The sequence below is a fragment of the Talpa occidentalis genome, unplaced genomic scaffold (assembly GCF_014898055.3).
Source record: "Talpa occidentalis isolate TD23 unplaced genomic scaffold, MPIMG_talOcc4v2.1 talOcc4.11, whole genome shotgun sequence".
Lineage (NCBI taxonomy): Eukaryota > Metazoa > Chordata > Mammalia > Eulipotyphla > Talpidae > Talpa > Talpa occidentalis.
The window spans coordinates 34,883,466-34,896,321 of record NW_023601104.1 but is presented as its reverse complement, the minus strand read 5'-3'; positions in this window follow the sequence as shown (position 1 = coordinate 34,896,321).

Sequence of the window (12,856 nt, the reverse complement as noted above, 5' to 3'; positions counted from 1 at the left end):
CCTTACTTTAGAGCAGCCATAGTGGGCATCCTGCCAACTGTGATGCTTTCTGTGAAATTGTGAAAACAGAAGGCTGGTGGTTTGTCACCTCAGGTTCTAGAGGAGCAGCAAAATAGAGAAGGAGCTTAATGTCAGTGGTGATCATGAGAATGTGGGCCCACTGGGAATTGGCAGACATCTTGTAAGAGAGCCTTGGAACCTCTCCTGCACAAGGAAGTGGTGTTGCATGAGTTATGTTGCATTTGGCTACTATCAAGAGGACAAAACTCTAAAGAGTAGCTTAAACAAGCAAGGAGGTAGTGCAGCTTCTCCAAGTTGGGAGGTGGGACCCAGATTCCTTCTAGCTTGTTGCTCTACCTCAGTGCATGGCTTCTGTCCTCGTGGTAGCATGGTGACTGATTTTCCCACAAACATCTCCCTCAGGTTTCAGGAATAGAAGAAGGAAAGAAAACAGGTCAGATGCATGTATCTGTCCTCTTTGACAAGATTTCTACTAACCAGGCTTCCGCTACAACTGCAAGAAACTCTAGAAAGGAGACTATCCCAGCATGCGTATTGCCTCCCTGAACAAAATCTCTTGGCTATCCCATGAAGGAAGACTTGGAAATTGGCAATTGGGTAGGCAAATGGCCATGTCTGCCACAAAACTCCTCTAAAATAGCATTAAGAGCATTGGGAGATCCCAGGAGTCATCTGGGTCATCTGCCCTTGAGGAATTCACAACTTAGAGGGAATGGAGAGATAACAATTATATATTTGGAACATCAGGACACTGAATCACATTGTAAGGGGGCTTTGAAGCAGGAAGGTAAGACAGCCTGGTGAGGAGGGGGAGAGGGCTAAAGTTTGTCACAGGATAGTGCATCTGTGTGGTCAGAGGGGCCTCCTGGGCCGCCTTATGAATGAAGTGTTGGGTGGTGTGGGCATGGGGTGTGCAGGATCACAGGTAGCTTTGCATATGGGGACTCACACTCTAACAGGGAAAGATACAGACATCAACAGGTGTGGTCCTTGGCCTGCATCCTAAGGGCTCTGGGGAGCATTGGAGAGTGATAAGCGGGGGACCGAGCAGGTCAGAATGGTGTATGGATGACCATTATGGCAGCCACAGCCAAGTGGGGTGGTTTTGCTTAAGCAGGAGCTATAGAGACATGGGGGATGAAGAGGGAGCCAGGCCTGCACTGTGGGAGGGATGGAGAGAAGAGGTGGCCTCTTAAGATGCTCAGAGGTAATTCTGGTCCTATTTAATTCTAATTTGGAAGCCACAGTTATCAAGTCAACAGTAATCACTCTATACCCTTCCTCCTATAGTTTATGCTGGTCTTCCTTTCATCCTGCACAGTGTCTCTGCACATGCACTCCCTTCTCCAGTGTGTCCTGGGTTCTAAAGTCCCCCTATGGGCACAAGCCCTTCAGTCAACAACAGCAGAGAGGGTTTGCATAGCAGTTGCCTCTCCCTCTTCTGGGTTGTACTGTTCCAGGACTACTCCAAGCACAGTTTAATTACAGTTTTTCCTATCCCTTCCCACATGTCTTTCTTGATGATTACGGTAGTCATCAGTTTGCCATTCAGGAGTCATTGTCTTTGTTTACATGTAATTTGTTTGTAAAAATATGTGGAGGTGAATCAGGTGATTTCATTCTTCTACCACCTTTCCGGACTCCCTTTCTTTTTATTATTGAGGCATGATTGACATAGAAAGTTATATTAATGTCAAGCACACAACATAATGATTTGATATTTGTACATATTGTGAAAAGCTCACTATAATAAATCTAGCTAGTACCCACCACCTTACATAGTTACCAAATACTTTTTTCTTGTGATGAAACCTTTTAAGATCTATTCTCTCAGCAAGTTTCAAATATGCAAAACAGTGTTGCTAACTATAGTTATGGTGTGATTTTGTACATCACACCCCATGACTTCTTTTATAAATGGAAATTTGTAACTTTGGACTCCCTTTACCCACTTTAAGCACCTTCCACCCCCCATTTCTGGCAATCATCAATCTATTCTCTGTATCTATGAGCTGGTTATTATTTTTGTTGTTATTAAGATCCCACCTTTGTGAGGTTATATGATATATTTGTGTTTCTCTGTCTGACTCATTTCACTTAGCATGGTCCTCTCAATATCTATTTACGCTGTCACAAATGGAAAAATTTCATTCTTTTTTTATGACTGAATAATACTCCATTGCACATGTATACCACATTTTCTTCATCCATCCATCAATGTGCATGTAGGTTGTTTTCATGTCTCGGCTATTGGAAATAATGTTGCAATAAGCATGGAGGTGCCTATCTTTTTGAATTAGTCTATTCATTTTCTTCGACTAGATACCCAGGAATGGAATCATTCATGTGGTAGTTCTAGCCTCAGTTGTTTGAGGAAACACCATACTCTTTTCCATAATGGCTGCACCAATTTGTTTTTCCATTAACAGTGCACAGGGGTCTCTGTTCTCTATATCCTTGCTGACACCTGTTATTTCTTGTCTTTTTGATAACAGCCATTCTACTGGGTGTGAGTGGTATTTCACTGTAGTTTCACCATACATTTCCCTCATTATTAGTGATATTGAGCATATTTTCATGTACCTGTTGGCCATCTACATATCTTCTTCGGGAAAAATGTTTAATTCAAATCTACTTTTTTTTTTTTTAACCTGATTGTTTTATGTTTGTACTCTTGAGATGCGTGAGTTCTTTATATAATTTGGATATTAGATGTTTATTAGATATATGATTTGCAAATATTTTCTACTATTTAGTAGGTTGCCTTTTCATTTTGCTCCTGGTTCTCCTGTTGAGTGGAAATTTCTTAGTTTTATGTAGTTCCATTTGTTTATTTTTGCTTTTGGTGTCAAATAAAAAAAGTCACTAAGACCCATGTTGAAAAACTGACAATCTATGTCTTCTTCTAAGAAAGAAAATTTTATGGTTTAGGATTGCTTTTTTGACTTCCAAATTTGACTGCAACTTTATGAAATTCATTTCTCATAGTTTTTTTGTGTCGTCTTTGAGATTTCCTATACATGTAATTAGGTCATCTGCAAACAAAGATAATTTCTTTCTAATTTTAATGCCTTTTATTTATTTTTATTACCTTATTGCTTTCTATGTTGAATAGCACAGCGAAGGAAATTATCAACAGAGTGAAAAGTCAACTTACCAAAAGAAAATATTTACAAATCATATAACTTATAAGAGATTAATGTCTAAAATATATAATAACTCAATAGCCAACCAAAACAAAGACCTACATCCCCAAAACCCAATTAAAAATGGAACAAAGGGCCTAAATAGATATTTCTCTGAACATAGAAATATTCAGCTAGTACATAAAGATGCTCAACATCAACAATCACCAGGGAAACACAAATCAAAACTAAATGAGATATCATCTCCTGCCATTATGATGGTCATTATCAAAACCCAAAGAATTACAAGTGTCAGTGAATCTGTGAAGAAAAAGGAACCCTCATGCCTTGTTGGTGGTGATGTAAATTGGTTCATGCACTATGGAAAACAGTATGGTTGGTCCTCAAAAATTTATAAATAGACCTACTATTTCTTTTTTTTTTAAGATTTATTTATTTATACAAGAACTGGGGTACAAGCCAAATGTGTGGTAGGGTGAGAGGATTCACCAGAGATAGAGCGGGGAGCAGAACAGGCGGACTGACAAAATACACTGCTGAGGGGAGCAGCGGGTGCAACAGGAGAGGTCTGCTGCGCCATGTGGGACCCTTGCCGGCCGGCTGGGCTCAAACGTTTGCTGCAGAGGCTGCGGACAGCTTCATAGCGCTGCGCTCAACCACCTGCGTCACGAGAGAGGCCCTAGAATTACTATTTCTAAGCTATAATTTTACTTGGGGCTATATACCCAGAAGAACTAAAATGATAATCTCTATTAAGATATCTCACTCCCGTGTTAATGGCATCACTATTCACAATAGCCAAGATGGGAAAAAAGCTTAAATGTCTACCAACAGATGACTAGATAAAGAAAAGGTTTCTACTTACAAGAAAACACTGTTCAGCCTAAAAAAAGAAGATAATCCTGCCCTGTGTGACAATGTGGATGAAACTTGAGGACATTATGGGGGTGTGCCTAAGCTGTAGAGGGAGATGAGGGATGTAGAATGAATCTGATCTAGAGATCTGCCGATTTAAACTTGGACTTATGGCAACCAGAACTAATCAAGTCTGAGAAATAAAAGAGGCAGTTATACCTAAAAGCTGTTTGTTCTAGATGTTTTTAAACTGTTTTTGACATACTTGTTCAAGTATTCTGTTTTGGAGGTCATCTTGGACACATGATCTCCTGATCCTTGAGTGTTAACCACCAACCAGTTTCATTGGCCATATGATCATTCCTTGAAAGAGAGAAACAGAAGGAAAGGGAGCTATCATCCCCCCAAATTCTGCATTTATAAAACCAGCATTTGCACCAGAGATCAAATGCTGAAGCCAGCAGTTCCAAGGCAAAAAGTAGGTCAGGGCTGAGCCATTAGCTTAAGATTTTCTATTTATAGTTTCCTTAAGACAAGAGGCAATATCTAAATGTGAGCCTTTTGGTAAGCCAGGGCCAAGAGGTCCTGATAACTGCTAAAAAGCCATCTTTGACCAGCCATTGATTGGGAGCAGATCCCAGGCCCCACTGAGTCCTTACAGCCACAGAGCCTGTTCAGGGACAGAGGAACTGAGGAGGAACCTCAGCACATTCACACAGGTCTTGCTCCTGGAAGCCACCGCCTGCCTGTGTGGGGAAGCCTATGTGAAGAACAGTGGCTGGTGGGGTCCCCGACAGGGTCAGGGCCAGAGGGAGCCTGGGACTCTTGTGGTTTGGAGGCCCAGGGAATGGGTGTTGACAGTCCCTGGGCTCTCCCAAGGATACAGGGCACCATGTACATGACCCCACTACCTGCTGTGGAGGGCAGGCCCTTGGGCTCTGGCCTTCACTCACACAACCTGTGCAGCCCATGTGGGAACCCAGCATGGAAGGGGAAGACGGGTCCAGCCTTGGCCATCTTCTCAGGGTCCTGGTCCCATCAGAAAGAAAGATTCTGGAAGGCAGAAATCACATCTCACCTTTGCACCTAGTACTTATCAGCATCTGGCATATGTTAAGTGGCAAATGCATGTTTGCTAAATATTTAAAGTGCTCCTTATGTTTTTGTAGCTCCTCAGTCTTTCTTCAAAATTAGCTTTTTCTCAAGCATTCCATAGGCTCTCAGGAAGTGTTCACCAGGCTCCAAAGCTTTCCTATGGGGGTCTTCTGGCTGGTCATTGAGTCCTGTGTTTATGCACAGCCCTGTCCAGCATGCGTCCTGTGCTGCCTCAGTCCACATCCTCTTATCAAAGTGTTCGTATGGCCCCTTTCTGTGGGCCCCCCACCTGCCAACCCACATTGCTTATGGCCTTCGCCCAGGTGTGCACGCCACACTGAGCCCGCCACGCCTCCACAGAGACGGGATCTTGATGAGAGGCGTTCCTGATATGCTTCACTCGTTCACAATTATCTATTGTGCACCCATATGATACATTAAGTGCCATGCTAGCGGCCTAAAGCGTTTCTAAATGGACTTGTGCAGCCTTTCCAGACCATTTACAATAGAAATAAGTCTTTATTCTAAAAAGATCCCAATTCTCTTAACATACTTTAAGGTCTCTTGGTGTTGGGTTAGATCCCAGCCTGGGCAGAGCCCAGAAAGGTGCTGACCCCAACCATGGCTGGAGTGGCCGACCCATCACAAAAGGAGCCAGCGGGGCCTCCCAGGCTCCCCAAGTCCCTTCTGCACCCCAAGAGGAGCAGACCCTCCTCCAGTCACTGCCTGTCCTCAGTGACTGAAAACCTAGGTGCCCCTGAGTTCCCCTCACCACCACCTCGGCAGAAATTTTCTTTTAACAACTTCCCACTAATTTCTTTTTATAAATGCCCATCATGCATGTAATTTGGATATACCACAAATGTGATCTTTTATGAGGCTTTAAAACCACACAATTTCCTTTCTATTTTGGGGCTCTAGACTGTGCTGTCTTCCCCCATTGCACACAGCAGCAGTGCTGGAGAGTGCTTGGCACCAGCTAACCCTCCTGTGATGCAGATTCAACCATTCTCGCCTCCTGGACATTTCTGTGAGGTGACATTCTGCCCCCAAAGGCAACACTGCACCCTCCATGCATGGGAGCTTCTTTCTGAGGATGGCAGATTCTCAAGAGAGGACGTTCTTGGTCAAAGACTGTATCATTTCAACTTTATTGTCTGCCCCAGCCTGTTGCCCAAATACATTGTCTCTGTAACATCGCTGGTGTTGTTTTTTCCTTTTGACTTTCATGTCAGATCTATGACAAACCCAGTTTAGTCAGATTTTCTCCTCTGTTTTTACTTGAAAGTTTTATGTTTTGTATTTAGACCTATGGTCTCCCTTGAGTACGTCTTTGTATAATTTGTAAGGTTTAGGTGAATTCTATTTTTTTCCATATGAATGTTCAATTGTTCCAACACTAGTTGTTGAAAAGACTGACATTTCTCTTTTGAATTGCATTTTTTACCTTTATGAAAATCAGTTAGTCATATTTGTGTGGGTCAGTTTCTGTGGTCTCCATTCACGTGTCTGTCCTTCCTGAACACCACACTGGCTTGATTACTGCAACTCCAGGGTAAGCTTTTACATTGGGTAATGTGATTCTCCTGCTTTTATTCTTTTTCAGAGTGATTTAGGCTAACCTAGTTTTTTCACCATTGAATACAAATTTTAGATCAGCTTGTCTACATCTACCAAGAGTTCTACTATGATTTTGATTGGAATTGCAATTAATCTATCAATCAATTTAAGGAGATCTGATTGATGTCTTTACTATTTAGTCTTTCAATTTATGAACATATTAAGTTTCCCCATTTATTAAAATCTTTAAAATTCTTTCATAAATTTTAGTTTTCAACATAGTGATCCAGTGCATGTTTTCTGTAGATCTACACCTATTTGTTTAATTTTTTCAGAGCTATTGTAAATGATAGTTTTTAAACCCCAAGTTTCTAATTATGATTTTTCTCTCTTGATTATACATCCTGAGACTTCACCAAATTTACATATTAGTTCTACAAGTTTTTCTTAAAGAATTTTTAGTATTTTTTATGTAGAAAATCATGTCATTTGTGAGCAATTTTATTTCCTCCTTTCCGGTCTATGCACTTTTATCTACTTTTCATGGCGTGGCTAGGATGACCAGTATGATGTTGAGTAAGAGTGGTAGACAGTAGATTCTTTGTCTTGTTCTCAATTTTGGGGAGAGGGAATTAGGTCTCCCCTATATGTGTGAAGTAAGCTGTAGTATTCACAGATGCCCCTTTCCTGGCTGAGGAAGTTTCCTTCTATTCTTATTTTACTGAGTCTTTATCATGAATAGGTATTGAATTATGGAAAATGCTTTTTCTGCACCAAATGATATGATGTGTGATCTTTCTCCTTTAGACCAATTAACATGATGGATTATAATGATAGATTTTCAACTAATGAACCAACCTTGCATTGCCAGGATAAAGCCCACTTAGTTGTGGCACATTATTCTTTTTCTACATTACAGATTTATTTTATTTTGTGGAGAGTTTTGCATTTGGTTTATGGGGTATACAGCAAAATTTCCCTACCCCTCTGGGTTCTTCTTGGGCTGATTGAGCCAACAAATTAATATCGAACAGATTAGTAGGAGAAAAAGACCAACTTTAATTACACACATATGGGAGAGTTACATGGCTGTAATTCTAGTATAAATGGGACAAACTGAGGATTTTGATCTTGAGCTAAGTAATGTGATAGTGGTGTGGGACCTCAAGGAGCGAAGAGGGGGTCTTACAAGACAAAGAGAGGATGACTTCATATGAAAAAACCAGATGCTGGAGCTGTTTGCCTGGCCTTAAGATACTTTTCTCTGATAAAAAAGTTATTTCTCTAGATTGAGACTAGCCCTAGATCTGGGCAATGTTTATTCTTTAAGGAATGGAAACAGTTCCTCTTGAGAACTGTAGGGGCTTCATTGACTTCCACAGGCCACAGTATTGGAAAAAACCTGCTGGACATCTTCGAAAAAGCCTTTCTGAGCAATTTTTGGCAAGGCTGAGCCTACAGATTCATGAGGGATTTGGTCTGTAGTTTTCTTTTTTTAGTAATCTCAGGAGTGGGGGTCAGGCTAACTCTGTCCTCATAATATGAGTTGGGACAAGTTCCCTCCTGTTCTGTTTTTTTTTTTTTTTGGAAGAGAGTGAATAGAGTTAGTGTTATTTCTTCTTTAAATGTTTGTTAGAATTTGCCATTGAAACCACTTGGGCCTGGAGATTTCTTTCTTAGCACGTTTAACTATGAATTCAATTTTAAAAGTGGTCTGGAGTTGTGATGTTGTGATTGATCATAAATACATAGTTTTGTCTCCAAAACCCTTGGAATTTCCTAAAAACAATGGGAATGTCTTTTGATACAATATTTGATCTCTTAGTCTCAGTTCTTGAAATTACTTCAGAGCCAGAAAGGTGAAGTGTGTGTCTGGTTATTCAGAAAAAGCCCCTCTCAAGCACAACTGACTTTTGGAAATACCCTTAGGATGGAGGGGGTTCTCGTTGCCAGGAGAACCAGACTTGATTGGTGGGCTGGAAATTTCAGTCCCTCCAGGGAGGGAAGAGGATTAGAGGTTGAATCAGTCAATAGTGGCCAATGATTTAATCAATTACACCTTTGTAAAGAAGCCTCCAGAAACACACACACACACACACACACACACACAAATGGGTTCTGAGACCTTCCTGGTTGGTGAAACAAAGCAAATCCATATGCTGGACCCCAAACTCCATGACAGATCCTTTCAGACTTTGCCCTATGTATCTCTTTATCTGACTTTTCACTTGCATCCTTTAATATCCTTTGTAATAGACCCGTGATCAACTAAGTAAATTGGTCTCCTGAGTTCTGTGAGTCACTCTAGCAAATTAATCCAATCTGAGGAGGGGGTTATAGAGGCATCTGACTTATCACAACCTGGACTTGCAATTGGCATCTGAAGTGGGCGCAGTCTTGCAGGATTGAAACCTTAACCTGTGGTATATGGTTTTATCAACAGGTAGGTAAGTTTGTTGAGTTAAATGTGTTAGACACTCAGTCAGCATCTGTGGAGAACTGAGTTAATTTCTTGGTGGGAAAGAAAAAAACACATATATCATAAGGATTGCTCCAGTTATCTGTTTCATTTTAGTGAGTTTTACAAGTCTGTGGTTTTTGAAAAATTAGTTCATTTCACTTAAGTTGTGAAATTTATCTGTGTATAGTTGGTTGTAGTGTCCCCTTGTTATCTTTTTCATGTCTTTATGACTTAGTGATAGCCTCTATCCTAATATTGGTAAAATCACTTTCTTTTATCTTTTGTCTGTCTTGCTAGAGATTTATCAGTACATTGATGATTGATATTTTCAGAGAACCAGCTCTTGGTCTCATTCATTCTTTTTTCTCTGTTGTTTCCAATTTTGGTGATAATTGTTTTTATCTTTAATCTTTATTATTTCCTTCCCTTTGCTTGCTTTTGGTTTTTTTTTTTTTTTTTTTGGACTTCAGTGTTCAGTTTCTTAAATTGGATGCATAATTAACTGATTTGAGAACCATCTTTTTTTTTTAGTGTAGGCATTTGGTGCTATAAATATCTCTCTAAGCATTGCTTTATCTGTATCCCATAAATTTAGACAATTTTTAATTAAAAATATTTTCTAATATCCCCTGACACTAGCTTTTGGCCTATAAACTATTTAGAAGTGAACTGGTTAATTTCTAAGGAGTGTGTTTGGGGATTTTCATGTTATCTTTATGTTAGTGATTTCTACCTTAAACAATTATGTGAAATAACATGTACAATTTCTAATTTTTCTAAATATGCTAAGGTTTGACTTATGTAAGAGATGATGTATTGTGGTAAATGCCTCACGTGCTTTTGAAAAGAGTGTGTGTTCTGCCCTGTTAGATGGAGAGTTACAGGTACATTGATACATGTGTATGCATGTGTACATGTGAATGTATACATACACACAGTTGTGTTGTTGTTAAGTTCTTCTATACACCCCTGCTTTTTCCTCTATGAGTTTTATCAGTTACTGAGAGTAATATTGACATCTCCAACCATATATGTGGGCCTAATTCATTAAATTCTGTCACTTTGTGCTTCCTATAATTTGAAGCTTTGATATTTGAGGCACACACACTTAGGACTATTGTGTCTTCTTGATATATCAACCCTTTTATCATTATGTAATGTCCCTCTTTATCCCTGCTATTTTTCTTCACTCTGAAGTCAGCTTTGTCTGACATTAATACAGCCACTTTGGATTTCCTTTTGTTAGTGTTTGCATAGTACATTTTCTTCCATCCTTTTACTTTTCCATCCTTCTATTTTCAAATTCACATTTGAAGTGAGTTTCTTGTAGAAAGCATATATAGTTGTTTTTCCTTCTAAATATCCTGTCAATTTCTATAGAGATTTTCTATCTATAGATAAATCATTACTGTTGTTTTGTAAGACAATAATATCTACTTAAAAAAGCATCCTGACAATCTGTCTTTCATCAATGTGCTTAGACCATTTGTGTTTAATGCAATTATTGATATGCTTGGATTTCATGATTAATAATTTGCTTTCCAGGGCCACCCTGGTGGTGCAGGCGGAAGAGCACAGCTCTATGAAGCTGTTGGCAGCCTCCACAGTGCCAGTTTGATCCGCCAGCTGTGGAGCAACCCACATGGTGTGGCAGACCTCTCCTGTCTTGCCCTCAGCAGTGTATTTTGGTCATTCTGCCTGTTCTGCTCCCCACTCTGTCTCTGGTGAATCCTCTCATCCTTCCGCGCATCTGGCCTGTACCCCGGTACTTGTATAAATAAAATAAATCTTTAAAAAAAAATTTGCTTTCCATTTTGTCCTGTCTCTTGTTTGCTGCTTGTTTTCTTGCCTTCTTTTGGGCTATGTGGGCTGTTTTTGGTGTCCTGGTTTAATTGTATTTTTGATGATCTCTCTTTGCATAGATGCTTTAGTGGAGAGCTTAAGAATTAGAATTTTGTATTTCTGTTTCCAGTCATTCCTACAACAATCAAATCTTGGTGGGTTAAATCCTAACTTTGAAAAACACAATTTTAAAATGTTAGAAAATACCTTTATAACTCTGGGTAGAGAAGGATTTCCTGAACAAGTTAACAGAAAAGTATGCAAGAATATGAACAGACAAATCAGAGAAAATATAAATGACCAATAACTAAATGAAAGTATGCTCAACCTCACTAGTAGTAGGGAAATGCCCATTTGAACTGCAAGGAGATAGCATTTTATATTCTTAAGAGTCAGGAGTGGGGAGACTGAGACTGTCAAACCAATTATTGCTAAAGATATGGAACAATGAGAAGCCTTATGCCCTTCTGGGGGAGTGTAAGTTCTTACACCACCTGGAAGGTAACTTGACAAGACCCAAAAAAGTATCTTGGTGTATAGGTTCACAAAGGGCAAATAAAGTGTAAGCACCATTTGCAATAGCAAAAAATCAGAAACAGAAGGAACATAAATAGATACATGTTGGTATCAGTGCAATAACTGATAGCATTTGAAATGCACAAACTTCATTGTATCTTCATGGACAAAATGATACCTCCAATTATAATGAATGGAAAAAAATCAACTTGCAGGAGGATACACACACTGTATCATTTATAGAGTATTTAAAATATGCAAAACGTCTTTTTTTATAGAATGCACACTTACATAATTAAGGGAATATATGGGCCTAGCCAATACTAATTTCAGGTTAGTTGTTACTGTTGGGGAAAGATTGTGGGATGACCTTTGAAAGCTTTGTTTAATGGGATCCAATCATGTTTTTAAAGTCATGGTGTTAATTATTAAATATATTAAAAATAATACTTGCAAGTATAAAATATTTACTAATAAAACACAAATGCATATCTGTATACATTGGGATGCATACCAAAATCTCTGGAATGTCTGCTACTGAGCAGTAAGATTGTGAATGTTTATTTTCTTATTTATATTTGCATGTGGTTTCTAAAAATCTCCTCTAAAATGTTATTATCTGAAAAAATGTTTTCTGATTAAAGGAATGTTCTGTCACAAATAGTCACTATCTTTCCACTGCTCCCAGTCTTGCTCTTACACTAGAATCCTGGAGTCAAATCATTACCTGGCTCCAGGCGACAGCCAAGCTAATTTACAAAAACTCTGCTTTCTACTGCACACAAGTGGCCTGTTGTGTTGTGGAGAATCTCGTCCTATTCGAAGTTTCGGCAGTTCCTAGGATTAGGTGCAGGTGGGTAAAACGTTTCCAAGGTTCCCACATTCCCTGAGACCCTCGGCAAGTTTGGAGGTGAGCCACGAAGTATCCCCAGGCACAAGGACACCCGAAATACCCCAACACACTGCAGGTCAGAGATGAAAGAAACTTGATGGTGATCAATCTGTGGCCAGAAGAGGGCGCGCGCGAGTCCTGCAGCTGGGCCGGCGGGGACGTGTGGGACTGGGCGCCACACCTGGATCTCAGCTCTGAGTGCTCACCTGCAAAGAAGATAAACTGAAGTTTGGCCTCAGGCTTCCGCAGCTGTCACGGGGACTATTTAATTTCATTTCTGGATGAAACCTGTTTATGTGCTTGTGGATGTCTATTTCCCCAAATCAGGAGAATATAGTAGATTCCCTAAATAAAATAAAAAAAAAGCAAGTATCTCATACCTGTGTATATGCATGTGCATGGTCTCACGCACACATGCATACGTACACAGACGTGAGCACACGTGCCAGGAAAGTCTAGACTGCCTTG